A 16,953-nucleotide genomic window follows, 5' to 3' on the forward strand; every position below is an offset into this window, starting at 1 on the left:
TGTCTAGTGCCGTAAGCCGGCCTCCCTGTCCGAGGTCCCGTCCTCCCCTGGGCCGCAGGAGCCGCCGGAGCCGCCTGGGCCGCTTGTGCCACTCTAGGATTATAAGGTGGGGGTGTATGCCACTCTAGGTCTATTAAAGCTGGATACAGATTAGAGTCTGACAACACAGGTGATCCCGTGGGCTGTGGGTCCTGCACCCCACTTTTCTTTACCTCTTTGGTAACTAGGGCTTGTGTCTTCTTCCTCGATGCTGGCAGGAGGGTCTTTAGCCAAGGTGGTGGATCCTGGACCAAGTCCTGCCAGACTATAATATAGGGGGCTTGGTCCGGATGGCCATGATGACCAAAGACTACTCCTTTTATCTTTTCAATAAGCTCAGCATCAAATGCCCCTTCCCGTGGCCATCCCACCCCAAAGGTCGGCCACTCTGCCTTGCAAAGGGTGATGAATTTCTTTTTCTTTACTTTTAGGGAAAGGCAGTGTGCCCTTTCCCTAACATCCTTAAAATGGTCCACAAAAATGGACAGGGGAGTCGATGGTGTCTGTCCCATATCCGCGCAGCACTCCTACAAGGAAACAGACACCGTTAGTTGGTCTGATTTGGTGCCACCAGCTGATCTGGCGTCACCGGCGAGTTCCTGCTGCCCGCTCTTGCTGCCCACTGGTTTTTCTGGTTCCTTGCACAAAATGAGCAGCAGGTCTTGGCCTTGGTCAGACCCTGTTTCAGTCTTATTTATTTCCACAGTGAGGCCTCAGAGGACGCCCCGTCCTCCTGAGTCATGTGAAGAGAAAAAGGGTTATTAATCAAAAGAGGGCAATAAAGACGTTCAAAAGACACCGAACGACATAAAGCCACTAGAAAGGGGAGCAGTTCACAGCCACACAAGGAGTCCCACCAAGAGCCAGTAGAGAAGTGTGAAGGCAGCCTTTTTTAGAGGTTCCCAAGATTGAGGGATCACAACGTACAAGCCAGTACCAAGCAGTAGCGCCAACAGGGAAGGAAGCCCCCAAAGGACAACCTGTAACCAGGAGATTGTAAATCCAGAGATTGAGAGGGCCATAGAAAAAGGGGAAGCTGTTGGGCTGTTCCACTCAGCAGCACCTCGACTCAGCAGACTCACCCACAAATCTCATTCACCATTAGTTGCACTTACAGACACTCCACACAGTAAACATTAATTCCAATCACACACCTGACCTAAGAGTCCGGACTCGTTTCTTGGTCTTTCTCCAAAAAAAAAAAAAAAAAAAATTGGCCAATATCACTCGAAAGAAATCCACAAAGGCACAAACAGACAATACTAGACCAGTCCTGTGTTAACCATCTAAAACTCAGACAAATAGAACCAGAATTTCCACTGAGTGGCCCCGGACTTACCCTTCTCAGGTGCCTCCTACTCTTTGGAAAAAAACAGAGAATCAAAGGAACAACAGAAATCAACAGAAATTTTAGCCAGCTACTCCACTTGGACTTCCACTTCAAACCGATCCACTTGGTTTCCCTTTCCCAAATAGAATTTCCACTGAGTGGCCCCGGACTTACCCCTCTTGGGTGCCTCCCACTCTTCAGAAACCAAAAGAGAAATAGCAACTGACCAGGGGCGAGGGACGTCTCCCTTCACTCCCAACCGGCGACCCACCAGCACGTCCACCTAGGCCTTCTGCCGGTCACATCCCAGGGCCCAGTTACCTTCACTGTACGGATTCTCAGAACTCCAACTCCTCCTCGGGTCCAGATTCTGTTCTGGGGGTTTTAGGATCCCGGAGGAGCCCCTAAATGTTAGAACTGGTTTCTCTCAGCCCCAGGAACAGATAGGCAGAGTCACCAAGGCTGCGACAGGCAAAGGAGTTTATTGTCTAGCTCGAGCTAGGGTCCCAGTCCCACAGCGCCAACGCAGTGGCCTCTCCAAGAACCAGGACCCCGCCCTAGGGTGGGAACTAAGCTCTTATACTCATCAGTAGGTTACATGTACCGGGCACACCATCCCCCCCGCCTTAGTTCATTTGTTCTTTCAAAAGTGGCTGATAGTGTTGGCTCCTGATTGGCCAGTTTCCAAGCCGTGGGACTTTCAGTTGTTACCAGCGGCATTCCTTAGAGGGGGAGGGCCCACATCCGGGAAACCGAAACTTAAGCCTATCCTAGGAGGTCCAGTCTGTCATGGAGTTACTCCTGTTTTCCTTCCTGCTCTGCACCAATAGCTGTGATATATTTAAATTCATAACTTATTTAATTATCATGACATCTGAAATAAATACACTTGTTATTTACACTTACAAACGAGAAATCTGAAGTTAAAGAGAGACAGTATCTTGCCCAAAGTTACACAGCCAAAAATTGACGTGTGCTTCAGATTCTATTTATCTGATTCTATAACCCTGGTGCTAAATGTTGCATGATACAGCCAACAATCAAATATAGATGAAGTCATCTGCTTCATAGCAAGAGAGGAGTTAAATGAGACAATCAGTTGAGAGGGCAGGTATATGCTAAAATGTGTAGTTTAAGGTTCGGTAAGTGTACACTAAAGTAGTATAATGTATATGGTATACACCTAGTAAACATGTACTGAGGTATCATGTGTTTTTTTCTTTATTATATTATGGTAAAAAAACACATAACATAAAATTTACCATCTTAACCATTTTTAACTGTCCAGTTAAATATTAAGTATATTCATATTGTGAAACCCCCAGAATATTTTCACATTGTAAATCTAAAATTCTACACTCATTATGTGGACAATTTCCCTTTTTCCACTCCCTGTAGAGCTGCTAGTCACCACATTCTACCAATAATGTGTTTTAAGACATTGTGATTTTGGGATTTAAGAGCCACGTAATGATCAATAGGGTGGGAACAATCTCTTCTTGGATACGGAAACCAGCTCTTTGATCACGTGTTCTCCAGTTTCATTAAAAGCTGTTGCATATGAAAAAATACTAGCATATATTTGGGGTAAGAAAATATGATATAAAGATGGACAATACAACCTTTTGAAAGATGAGTATTCTCTTGGCTAGAATTGTAATTATTGACTTGCCAGAATTATGTTTGGATAGGAGGACAGTATGTTTTTGACAGATTGCTGGCAGCCTGATGACAGGTCATTTCACTTAATGGTTAACTGTGTCGATTTTAGAGTTAGTGAGACCTGAGTTCTAATCCAATTTATACCATATTAAAACTACTCATCTTCAAGCAAGTTACTTTACCTCTCTGAGACTCAGTGTCCTTGTTTCTAAAATGGCATCAGTAGCAGTACCTATCTCATAGAGGTGTGAAGATAATCCACACAATTACTCTCAACCAAGTGTCCGTTCATTGCTTTCAGGAGCTGGTTAGCTAGAGATCCTAGCTGTCAGGGGCAGGAGTGAAGGAAGGCCTAGAGACAAGGCACAGAGAAGAAAACAAAGTAAGGAAGAAAAATATCAGGTACTCTGAAAGTTGTAACTCACCTTACACTTGCTTACATTAAGATCTTTTCTCCTAAAATGCTCACATAAATAATGTCATTGTGCGAACTGGGAATACCTTTGTCTCCCTATCAAATTCTTCCAAGGAATATCTACCTCCCCTCTATGCAAGCCTATCTTGTAGGAGTGGATGCTGAAATAGAGTAGTGTAAGGTAAAAAGAACAATACAAATCACTGTAATTTTAAGATTCACCGTCCCTCATTGCAGACAAGGCTGTCCAGGATAATTAAGAAATACCTAGTCACAAAGTTTCCAGCGTTTCCTGTTTTTGTATTAAAATATAAATTTTAATTTTCTATTAAAATACTATATGATGTTATTTTCTAATTCTCTAACCAAAAGATCAAAATGGTTTTTCTTCAAAGGCTTTATTGCAAATTTAAGTCAAAATACTGACTACATTTTTCAAAAAACGGAATATCAATCTTGCTTCTAAATATGGTCATTACTTAACCGTGGAATAAGAAGGCAGGGAAGATGCATATCTATTCTAAAGGACGAATTTTAAATACATTCCATAAACTTTAAAAGTAAAATCAGACATATAAAGTACTATATCCAATATACATGCAATTATGTAATTATGTAAAATATGCCATACATTATATAATATGCATGTAAATTACGTTTATGTGAAAAACAGGCTATTTGATTATAGGACATGTAATTGTGTGGTGTTATAATTATATGAACGTGCCTAAATAAATAAATGTATCGCTTCTCTGGCCTAAGGATTAGTGAATTGATGAGCAATGCGTATGTGCCGGTTTCCCTTGCTGTCTGCAGCCGCAGCGCTCCCGGGCGGCCCTGGGGAGCGGCGGGGCCGAGGCGCACGGCAGGGGGAGGCGGCGGCGAGGACCAAGGCGCACGGCAGGGGGAGGCGGCGGCGAGGACCGAGGCGCACGGCAGGGGGAGGCGGCGGCGAGGACCAAGGCGCACGGCAGGGGGAGGCGGCGGCGGGGACCGAGGCGCACGGCAGGGGGAGGCGGCGGCGAGGACCGAGGCGCACGGCAGGGGGAGGCGGCGGCGAGGACCCAGGCGCACGGCAGGGGGAGGCGGCGGCGAGGACCCAGGCGCACGGCAGGGGGAGGCGGCGGCGGGGACCGAGGCGCACGGCAGGGGGAGGCGGCGGCGAGGACCCAGGCGCACGGCAGGGGGAGGCGGCGGCGAGGACCCAGGCGCACGGCAGGGGGAGGCGGCGGCGAGGACCGAGGCGCACGGCAGGGGGAGGCGGCGGCGAGGACCCAGGCGCACGGCAGGGGGAGGCGGCGGCGAGGACCCAGGCGCACGGCAGGGGGAGGCGGCGGCGAGGACCGAGGCGCACGGCAGGGGAGGCGCAGACGGGAAGGGCGCTCAGGGCGCAGATGGCGGGAAGCTCTGGCGGCCTGCGGGGCTGGGAGGAGCGGAAGGCGGGGGAGGAGCCAGGGGCCAAGATGCCGGCCACCCACGCGCTGGACCCGACACAGGGCGCCGAGGTCAGCGACGACGGGCGCCCGCCCGCCTGCCGAGGGCCTCCCTCCAGCACGAGGCCGGCGGGCAGGCCCGGCTCCCCCCACGGCCGCTGCAGCGCCTTCCCCACCCGGGGCTGCCGGCTCCTTCCCGCCAGGATTCAGGTATCCCTCCCGCTCCCAGTGGTCGCCAGAGGCCGGCTGGTCCCCGGATCCCTCTGGCCTGATGGCGCCTTCACGTGAGGTGGGCACGGTGGAGAGGAGCGAGCTTACCTCGGCGTTGTCGGAGGGCGCAGATCCCGCAGGCGAAAGAGAACGTTGTTCCCGCGTCATCCTTGAACACCGGGCTCGGTCCTGCAGAGCCCAGGGGAAGGGTGGTCCAGATCTGGGCTCCAGTTCTCTCTGCGAGGCCGGAGGGCTGCCCAGGAGTTTGCAGGGTCTGGGAGAAAGGAGCAGTGTGGAGAGGGTTTGGGGTGGGGCAGCTCAGCGGCCCCTTCCTCTCCTGCCTGGGTTCACGGGGCCGCAGGACAGGTTGAGAATGGCCTTAGCTGGCTGTCCGCCTCCGTGCAAAACTCACCTGGAAGAGAGAAAACCCAGTGGTGGGTGGGCTGGGGTAACTTGGGGAAGCTGGAGCCGTCAGGGCATGCTAGCACGCTGGGACCAGGACACCGGCCTCCTTCTCTTGCGCTGTCTTGGCTCCTTCCCGTTGTGGTCTCCTCCTTTTCTGTTCCTCAGTAGCCCTGAGGATGCTGCTGCACGGAACACGTACTGGTGTAGTCTTCAGGGATTTGCTTCTGGAATTTCCTACTTCAACATAGGTATATATGTATTTTTACATAGTTAACCTTTGATATATTAAACAAAATCTAATAATTCATGTATTTTATTTTCATTATGGTTCTCTCATTCCATAACTATTAATATTTCTTTGGTTCCTCTTATGTGCTAGGAAATATTTTATTTCCTGAATATACAATGATGAACAAAATAGACATGCCCATATCCATCTGAAAATTACCACCCCTTCGTGGGCTTACTAGACAATGGATAAGCAAAGCTATAAATTGATATGTTAGTAAATATGTTCTCATATCCCATCCAGCATTGCTTCAGAGCATAGATTTTCTGATATTAATGCAAAAATGTTATTTTTCAAACTGAAAATTAGATAATTAATTGATTCCGCACTCTCACTCCTTGTCAGAAATAGCCAAGCACAAATAATAGTCCTCTGTCCTACAAACACTGAGTTGACACCCAGATGAAAGCTATCATGGGATGAGTTTGAACGCTGTCCTGCAGGCTGTTGGCTGTGCTATTAGTTCACTAGATAGATGCTGTTTTAATTACAGCCAGTGCTCCTAAACTCAGAGAACCAGAGGCAAAAGTTGCACACTATTTCCACCTAATAAAACTAAAATATTTGCTTCCTTTCCGTGTGACTTTGTCCTCTGCATTTTATAAGCCTTACTATCCAAAGAAGAAAAGTTTCTATTATGTGAGTTTGCATTAAACTGAAATTTGCGTTGCCTTCCAGCCATTTGGGATTTCTTATGTGACAGACTGACAATCCAAAATAGACGAATCCCTAGCCTGATATAGCTATTCTGAGCTGGGCTCATAAAGTACACTATGGCTATTGGAACTGAGACTTTATATTTTTTATGCTTTAATATGTGCCAAATTATTATATACTTGTTAACTGTATTCCAACTCCACCGAGTAAAAGTCCAGGAAATGTTTATATTTTAAATATAAATAGAGAGATCTATTACCAATTACTCAATTTAGTAGAAAGAAAAGTATATTATACTCAAAGTCTGGAATGACTGAATGAAACTCTAACGGTGGGGGAGTAAGAGGATGTCTTCAGAGTCTTAGTTAGGAATATTTTAAGAATCACAGAAAGCTTCACATTCTGCAAATTGAGAGAGAATAACTTTCTAATTGGTATGTGTGAGTGTATGTGTGTGTGTGTTGTGTGTTATAGCATATAGAATGAAAATTCTGGGATCAAAATTACTGAGACCATAGAGAGTGTACCGGGTCGTGGCAACATCCTTGGATTCTGGGGTCGGGAATTATGGATAAATCAAATATAATTCCCCAAGCTGAATGAGATGAGCTTCAAGAATTTATTAAATGTATATTTAAGTAATATCAGTACATGTTTTCCAAACTGGCTTTCATTTCTCAATATTTCCTCACAGACTGCTCAACTCGATAACAAAGCTTATGGACCCCTGACTTCTTAGGAAGTATTTTACTGATGATACCAATGGATGCAGTTGCAGCCTCTATCGCACCTTCTGAGTATTTGTGCCAATCTGTGATTTACTAAACTTTAAATTGCTGTGGTATGTCTAGGTTTTTGCTTTTTATTTTATATATGTATATTTATGTATATTTATGTATGTGTTTAGTGTCTATCTTGCCTAATTTTATTTAAAGTATTTTATCCTACATATGTATAAAACTATTCCTTGTTCTGTGAATATGTTATTTTTCTGCTTTTATTACTTTATTTTTTGTGTCAGGTTTCAAAATACTAATTCATCACCCTGATATGCACACGTGTGTGCACTCGTACACACATACATAGGAATAGCAAACACAGGTGTCTTTGAGTAAGGGCCCCTTAAAATACATTCATTCAAAATTTAGCAAAAGAGCGTCTACTTTGATAAGCACAGGTGCGCGTGTTTGATTCTCACCCAGAATGACTACTCTATCTCCTTTCCCCATAGTAAACTTTTCCTGAATATTTTGCATTGATTAGTCTGTATTCTGAGAAAAATCCATAATTATTTTTAATTTCCTTTTGTTAAGGTATTTCATTGCAGTGTTACCTGCACTGAAGTATAATTTGTCATTTTTGTTTCATAACAAGTTCCCCTTGCAATAATAAAACTAGGTTCATTTTCAATAATTTCATCAGCATTGTTATCTTTGCCACAGGATATCACACTCGCACTATTCCTTACAAAATTTCTTATAGCAGAGAGTGAACTTATCAATGTTTTAAAAGTATTTTTTTCTCATATCCTTTTTGGATACTCATTGAAGGAGTCATGGGAAAACCTTGGTTTATTTAGTTTGTGGGTATTCCTTTACACATAAGTCTTTTTTTTTTTTTTTTTTTTTTTGACAGAGTCTCATTCTGTTGCCCGGACTAGAGTGCCGTGGCGTCAGCCTAGCTCACAGCAACCTCAAACTCCTGGGCTCAAGCGATCCTCCTGCCTCAGCTTCCTGAGTAGCTGGGACTACAGGCATGCACCACAATGTCCGGCTAATTTTTTCTATATATTTTTAGTTGTCCAGCTAATTTCCTTCTATTTCTAGTAGAAACAGGGGTCTCGCTCTTGCTCAGGTTGGTCTCGAACTCCTGACCTCAAATGATCCACCCGCCTCGGCCTCCCAGAGTGCTAGGATTACAGGCTTTAGCCACCGCACCCGGCCTACACATAAGTCTTATCAAGGCTGTACCGCTCACTGTTCTTTGAGACACTTGCTGTTAAACTAAGTATCTACTAAAATCACATTTAATTGTAAGAGGTTGTCAGAAATGACAATATACTTTTATGTAGGTATATTTTTAAGTTTGTTTTGTCATTTAGGTCATGAATACTATTTTGCAGTTCTAATATCATTTTGCAAAAACATGCATCTTTTTTAGTCTATTTTTCTTAGCAGTATGTTTAATCCCTTTTTATTTTAAATAAAAAAATGAAAAACTAAGTAGCATTTCTGAAGGATTATGATGGGAACCCTAGCGTTAGGTACTCTGAAGTGGATAAGAGAAAGTCATGGATCCGTATCTATCAAATGATGCTAAAACACTTACATACTTGGGATTAAACATGATATTTAGGTTAAATAACATTCCTAACAATTCCTACGCTAAGAAGTGACTGATATTAAGACACACACCTGTGATTATTTCCAGAAGTTTATAAGTTTATTTTTAACAAATAGACTACTCAGAAGAACTTTGGGAGGCTTAGCTTCCACATAGAGTCCATTATTTTCTAGAATAGGTGCCAAGATCTTTGAAATGCTGTTCAAGGCCCCTTCATCATTCATTCCCATTTACCTTTCTATCCAGTCACCCTCTGCTTTTGCCCGGTTGATCCACAACTAAAGCGAACTACTTAAAGTTCCCACGTTTCTGTTTCTCACAGTCATTACCTTGGTTTATGGTTCATTCTCTCTCCCCTCTCTCTTGCTCTTGCTCTCTTTCTCTCACACGCGCTTTTACTCTTGCTCTCATACATATGCTGTGTTTTTTAGTTTTTCTTCATTTATAAGTCCTAATTCACTAATCACTTTATTTTATTTACAGTATTTTCAGATTTATTATAAAAATGCACACACAACACAGATTGTCATGTCATTCGTGGCTCTGCTTGCATTCAGCACTTGCTCTTGAGCAGCTTTCTTTGCCGTTACCGTCTCCCCAAGTTCCTTACGTCATTTCGTGCAGTCCTGCTTTGCCCTGCCAGGCACCGCTTCTGCTATTTTCTCCCCATCTTTCAGGTGTATTTCCTGGGTATATTTTCAAAGCTTGTCCCAAAAGCTCTGTTCCCTGTTGTCCATGGGGTGAGATCTGTGTGTGGACCTTCACGTCGTTCTGAAGGTATTACATTGTCTGTGTGAGCTGCCGCTCCATGTTCTTTTTCAAATTTATCAAATGCCTTTTTATTTATATCATCTCTTTGAGGAGGGTCAAGTTTTTGGAGACTCTTTGCTTTGCCAGTAACATCTCTGGTGCTTCTTTTGACTCCAGAAGAAGAATGTGTGCTCATGTAATTAGCAATAAATCCCATCTTAAATTTATTCCAGCAGGGAAAAGATTCACAGCTTTAATTAGTAATTGCAGATCACCTTCTGACCAATTTTAACTGCCATTTCCACCGTTGCCAGTTGATTTTTAGCTTCCTCTTTCTCTTTTCTAATTGGCTCGTTTATTTCTTCGGTCTGTTTTTCCAGAGCAGCGTTTCCGACTTCTTTTGCAGATGCTGTGTTTCCCTCAAGCACTGCAAACTCGGGAGTTCAAGTCGATCACAAAGTTTTCCACTTCTTCCATCATTTTAACCACTCGGCCTCGTTGTCAGAAAGGTGATTCCAGCTCTTGCCTGAGTTTCGGAGTTTTTGCCTTTCCTTTTTGATGGCATTTTTGTGGATATCTTTTGCCTTCTTTGCCAATACTGCTTTCTGTCTAACTTCCTCTTCTTCTCTCTCCTTAGCTAACCAAGCAGGTTCTGATTCAGCTTGTCTGTGTTTTTCTTTAGCTTCTTGCTCCTTCCATTTGGCTTCTGCTTTTGCTTTCTTTGCTGCTTCTTTCTTGGCTTTTTCTTCTTCCTTCATTTTTTTATCCTTGGATCACATCTATATGCATTGTAAACCCATGTTCTTATTCTGTTCATTTCTTCTTTTATTCCCTGTTCCCTTGTTGCTCTGTTCTATTTTTCAAGCCATCTCCTCTCATCACGATATTCTTTTTCTTTTTCTTTTCCTTCTTCATCTAAATAAGAAAATTCTCTCCAAGAATAAAAAAAAAAAAAGATATGTTTGAGACAGAGTCTTGCCAAGGCTACAGTCATGTGTTGTCATCCTAGCTCACAACAATCTCAAACTCCTGGCTGGGCGCAAGCGATCCTCCTGCCTCAGCCTCCCAAGTAGCTGCGACTACAGGCATGTGCCACTATGTCCAGCTAATTTTTTCTATTTTTAGTAGAGGCAAAGTCTTGCTTTTGCTCAGGGTGGTCTTGAACTCCTGAGCTCAAGCGATCCTCCCACCTCGGCCTCCCAGACTGCTGGGATTAGAGGTGTGAGCCATCATGCCCGGCCCACTATTTTACTTTTTGTTTCTATGAATTTGACTCCTCTATATACCTTATATAATATAGGTTATTTTTTAAAAATTCAAAAGTAAGCATGCAAACAGACTCTACACCCTGTTCTCTTCCCTACCAGACATCATTCATTGATTCATTCATTCAGGACACAATGTGTTCCTGAATGTGTTTAGGTCTGGGAGACACGGTGTGAACATGTTAGTTGTGTGAACATTTCTGCATTTTTCTAACCCAACAAACTATTTCATAATTTCTTGCTTTTTAGATCATGCTCCTTGGCTCGGAAGGATCCCTCCTTCCCCCTTTACCCATCTGTCTGAAGAACATATACCCAATCTTTATAATTAGCTCACATGTAATCTTCTTTCAAAATCTGTCCAGACTCTATAATCCACAGTTTTATTTTTCTTTAGCTATGCTCTACCCCAATTACTAAATGTAATTGTTCATATCCAACTTACTTGAGAACAAGAAATATATCTGATCCATTTCCGCATTACCAGTTCCTGGCACAATATAGACAGATGTATGTTTGGTAAATGTTTGCTGGCTACCTGGGTGTCTGACCAGTAGGCACTGTGATTTTTTTCTTCTGCTTCCATCATTCCATAAACCCTTACATCATTCAGAAACACAAACAGATTTCCTCACATGCTGGCCAAGCTAGATCCAGATTGATTCATTCACTCTGGAACTGGTGAAGGTTGCGTGGATGACGGGTACCAGGTGCTCCTTGTCCTTCTTGTCCCTCTGGCTCCAAACGGAGCCCAGGCATTCACAGCTCAGGGTCCACAGTCACCCACAGTCCCAGGCAGGTGACAGTGGTCTGAGCTGGAGTTTAAAAAATCTTTAGAATTGAATCCAAGCTTGTGGGTGTCCCTGGGTTTTATTCTCTGTTCACTGAGGGTGCCAAACGCATAAAGGCCCAGACAATGGTGGGGAAGAGAGAGGGGTACTTTCACCCAGGCCTTTCTCACGAACTCCAAGCACCAGAAGGTGCCTCAGACCTGCTCATCCCTGAGGCTGCATCTTCTGCCCATTCTGATTGGCCCTCTCTTCCTTCTCCGCATTCAGGACTGTGGCCCCAATCATACTTTGCCATCCAGGATTTACCATCTCTGGTTCCAATCAGCATGTACACAAACTGATGCAAGTCAGATGACCCTAGGTCATATGCACCCAAAATAATTCTAAAATATTCAGTGCATATCTGATGTTCTTGTTTGAATTTAGGGAAATTGTTAATTATAGCATTTAATTAAACTAATATCTTAGGTTTAAATTCTAAAGTTGCTTACATACTTGACTATGGGAGAGGTAGATCTTTAGATGTGACTGGCATTTTGGGGATTTAGGACAGTCATTTGGAAAATGGAGAGGTCAGGACAAAGAGGATAGGAAGGAGGAGTCAATTGTGGGTCAGAAGAAGACAGATCAGAATCCCGAGAGGGAGATGGGAGAGCTGGATACAAGGAGGTGACTGGGAGAGAAAAGAAGGGAGAGGATTTACTAAAAAAATGAGTCCAGTTTTTTTGCTTATGAATTTTTATCACCTTTGGCCACTGAATAATTTAGTGAAGCAATTATTATTATTATTTTTTAAAATTTTGTTTCAGAATATTATGGAGGTACAAATGTTTTGGTTACATAAAAATTGCTTTTGCACAGTTTGAGTCAAAGTTATAAGTGTGCCCATCCCCCCTACGGTGTGCATTGTACCCCTTAGGTGTGAATTTATCCACCCCCTCCCTTCTGCTCGATTTCTGCTGAATGTTATTTCCATATGTGCACATAAGTGTTGATCAGTTGGCTCCAATTTAATGGTTAGTGCATGTGGTGTTTGTTTTCCCATTCTTGTGATACTAGTGAAGCAATTTTTAATTGAGAATGTTATGTGGAGTTTTCTGCCTCCCAATTTTATTTTTTAAAAGTGCCTCCCAAGTGAACAATGTTGTTCTAGTCAATATTCATCAAATTAAAGGTCCACATAATCCTTGGCAAGGTTATGCTATTTAGAGAGATAGGCACAAGAATTTCAGTAAAAGTGTGCATAAATACAAGGAGTGTTTACTAAAAGGGAAGCAGATAAAAGGAAACAGGGAATACCTGGCTTCCAGGGGGACAGATTAGAAAATTGACTGAGGTCCCTCTGTGACAGGTTGTGCAGGTGGAGTCTGAGGGAGGGATCCAGGAGCCCAGGAGTGGAGGGATCTGCAGGGTGGGGGAGGGGCTGTGGTTCAGCCTCCTCCTCTCCCTGCCCCCCCCCAGCCCCAAGCAGCAGCCCTTTGTGACAGGGAGGCCAGAGCTCTGTGATGCAGGGCTGGGCCCTGGTCAATAGGCCCACAGGAGACTCCCAGCCTCAGGGCAAGAGTGTGATTCAGAAGATGGAGCATCAGCCCCAGCTCCGCTGCCTGGGTGGCAGATCTCATGCTGGGCTTCCCCTGTGGGCTGGGGCTCTTCCTCCTGTGACTCCCCTGCCTGGGAGTGACCGATCCTCATCAGCCCAAGGGCAGAAAGGAAGCATCAGTAAGGTAAGGACCCTTGGCCCAGACCCAACAGAGAATGACTCTCTCTTTCCTTTTTATTATTATTGCTACTTTTCCAAACTGACTAGAGACCTCTGAGATGGGAAATGCCCTCATCCTCCCAGGCCCAGGTGGGGCGGGGAGGTGACAGTGGTGTGGGATCTCTATCCCAAGCTCTCAGACCACACGTGCAGGTGTGCAGGTGGCATCAGGACAAATCAAACGCCAGGACTCAGGACCAGGACGAGGCCATGACAGAGCTGAGGTCCTTGTGGGAGAAAGGCCCTGGGCCCCGGGGCCTCAGTCATCAGTCCCCTTCCCGTGGCCTCAGTCATCAGTCCCCTTCCCGTGGCTGGGGCCTCAGCCCGGCCTTTCCTCTGTGTCAGGTGACCTGAGGGCTGTGCTGAGCCCCCCAGAGCCTCCCATCCGAGGCTGCAGTGGCCTCTGGCCTCCTGGGGAAGCAGGTCCCCGCCTGACAGCTCAGCCCATAGGCCCGAGTCAGTCAGTTTCTCCAGCAGAGGAATGGGGACGATGACGCCCGTGGTGGATCTCACATAGAAAATCCCTCCGTGCATGTTTCAAAGAAGGATAACAGAAAATAATTTAATCCACTTTAAAAATGAGTACAGGGAAGGAAAAGCAGACAGAGCCCCATCAGGTGGATGCAGAAGGTCACGTCCTCCGCAGACACTGAATGTCTGCAGCTCCTCTCGGGGGAGGCAGGGGAGGAGTGGTCCAGCCCCTCCATGTTTCTTGTGTCTCAGCGTCCAGTGGCGATGACGGGGCTGCCCAGGAGCGGGAAGCAGAGCTGTGGTCTGAGAGGTAAGGCCGTGGCCCGGAGCCCCAGGGGGACTTAGCCTCGCTGTTCCTGAGGGACGAGTCTCCCAGGAGGTCAGCTGCAGAGGCCTGGGGGGGCTCCTGGGGAGGAAATCAGACCCGGATTCTTCTCAGATCCTGTGCCGGGCATGACGCCAGGTGGGCGGGGCATGGCTGCGGCCCACAGTGGGAAGGCGGGGGTGACCCATGACCACCTGCGTGTGCAGGTGGGGCCTCCAGGTGGACAGCGGAGGACAGGTGGACCTGCCTGAGGCTGGTCCCTCTAGGAGGTGACGCCTGTCTCCTCTCCCACAAGGGCGGGTGAGGCCCCTGGGGATGGATGTGGAGCAGAGTACATGATGAAGCGCTGCCTACTGCGCTTCTTTCTGTCACTGCCAGGTCTTGTGGCCTGGACACTGACGCTTGGGCTGCAGGGTCTAACCCCGCACGTCTGGCCTAGGGGGACACTCAGCCTCCTGCAGGATACCCAGGTCCCTCCCTTCCCCTCAACCAGGCTCCTGATTTCCGGCTTGCAGAGATGGCCCGAAGGAACTGGAGGGGTCTATGGACCTGACTTCACTTCTACAGAGGTGAGGGACTGTCCCCTTGTCCCCCTGTCCCCCTCCAGACCAGGGCCTGGGTTGGGACCCCGGGCCTGGGGCTGACCTGGGAGGGGGAGATCATGGAGGGGAAAAGGGATGTGACTGGAGCCCTGGGGCCTGGGAGGGGCAGAGCCCTGTGAAGTCAGCAGGGGACAGTGGAGGGGCCGGGGCAGTGCACCCTGCCTGCACCCCTGCCCCACCCACCCCTGCTGCAGCTTGTGCCTCCTGTCCCCTGCAGCCTCCTGGGGATGCTCCCTGACAAGGGGACTTTCATCGGCTCTCATGTCCAGGCTCCCCCAGGGAGGGGTGCAAGCAGCACCTGCCTGAGCCCAGGGCTGCGTGGGGAGCGTGTGGAAGATGCTTCCCCCCCCCCCCCCCCACCGCATCCCCATGGGCTTCCCCGGCTCCCCTGGCCGAGCACCTTCCTCCTCTGGGCTCCACCCTGTCAGCAGAACCTCACAGACACCAGTGTGACTTGAAGACAGTCCCCTGGGCACTGTGCGGTGCAGCTCACCTCCAGGTTCCTCAGGTTTGTGGCCTCCCTTCTCAACCCTCTCAGGCCTTGAACGCATCATTTTGTTCCTCTCCAGGTGGTGGGCGGCGCCCAAGGCCCTGTTATTCCCCACCTCACACCACAGCCAGTCCCAGCGAGAGCCTCTTCTCCACCATCCCCCAGAGGCTTCATTCTGGGGAGACCCCACGCACAGACAGATAAAGGGTGGTGACCCCACTTTCACCAGCCCCGATGTCCGGAAGCTCCTGGAGACGCTCCTGACCGAGGGAGCAGAACTGAAGCTATGAAGGAGGAAGGAAAGGAGGGGTCGTTTCTGCAGCACATGAGCCCAGACCGCCCCCCCCCGGGGTTCTCTGGGGAATATGTTCAAGTCAGCGGGCTGGGAGCCGGACACCGCGACCCGACACCCCTTCTGGAACGTGAGAGACAAACCGGAGCAGCTGCCCAGTCCTCAGCAGCTCCCCCATCCCCATCGCTCCGTTTCATCCAGTGAAGTCCCTGAGGCTTCTCCACTGCAGACCTGGGCTGAAGCACCTTCGAGGTCTCCCCAGGCCCAGCCCTGACCCCAGCACATGGCCCAGCCCCAGCCTTTGACTCAAACCTCCTCCCAGCCCCAGCAGGGTGGATTCCCAGGGAGGGGTCAGAGTCTGGCTGAAGACAAGCGGGGGGCCTCCGTGTCCTCCCAGCCGCCTGGGTGTGCAGGTGAAAACAGCAAAGACATAACCACAGGTGGGCCCAGGAGCTCAGAGCCCACGGTTGTGCCCAGACTGGGGCCCCCTCACATCCCTCTGGACGTCATGTCCCGCAGGTGATGGGGGCAGAGAGAAAACCAGTCAGGGTGAGGACTGACTTGTCTGGTGTCACCTTCTCTCCTGGACCTCCCCGAGGACGTTCTCCCAGGAAACTGTCAACCTCACCTATAGATGCGTCCCCAAACTCACTGATGGCCCAGGAGGGAAAAGCAGAGTGTGGAAGGGGCCAGGCTGAGCCTTGAGATCTACGGGCTCCAGGGACTGGAGGTTTGAGCCTGGCCTGTGGGACACCCGGAACCTTCCAGTGTGAGTTTCAAGCATCTGCTGGGTGCACGGATCAAGGAAGAACAGCTCCTGGAAGGTGTTCACTTGGCATTTCTGACCCCTCCAAGATGGTAGATTTGTGGGTTTTGTGCGGGCGTCAGACTTGGGCACAGCAGGGCTGGCAGGAAGCCAAGACCCACGCACAGGCACAGGGACCATGCCCACAGCAATGATGCTCTGTCCAAATGAGGTTTAAGGGTCTCTTTGACATTCTGCTTCTCTGGGCCCCTCGGTAAGCAGTTTCCTCATTTATAGCCCTGGGGCCTGATCCGCTCACTGTCTGTCTCCTCCTCATCCTCTGGAACCTACAGGGAGGTATTTCTGATCCTGTGCTTGGATCTTCTGGGCTCGTCTCCAGATCTTGCCTTAGGTCCCTGCTGGGTCCTTGTTTCCTTTCACCCTCATGGAGCCCTTCCCAGAGATTCTTTCCCACACAAAACCCACAAATCTACCATCCTGGAGGGGTCGGAAATGCCACGTGAACACCTCCCAGGAGCTTTTCTTCCTCGATCCGTGCACTCAGCAGATGCTTGAAACACACTGGAAGGTTCCAGGTGAGGCACAGGTGGGGCTCAAACCTCCAGTCCCTGGAGCCCATAGATCTGAAGACTCAGCGCCGGCCCCTTCCACACTCTGCT

The 16,953-nt window shown here is 47.7% G+C and overlaps 1 pseudogene; it reads right to left on the bottom strand.

The window, feature by feature from the left end:
* Positions 1–9,280: 9,280 nt before the first annotated feature.
* Positions 9,281–10,013, bottom strand: LOC138382879 (dnaJ homolog subfamily C member 2 pseudogene; annotated as a pseudogene).
* Positions 10,014–16,953: the final 6,940 nt, after the last annotated feature.

Source organism: Eulemur rufifrons, chromosome 4 (genome assembly GCF_041146395.1).
Source record: "Eulemur rufifrons isolate Redbay chromosome 4, OSU_ERuf_1, whole genome shotgun sequence".
In the NCBI taxonomy this organism is placed as follows: domain Eukaryota; kingdom Metazoa; phylum Chordata; class Mammalia; order Primates; family Lemuridae; genus Eulemur; species Eulemur rufifrons.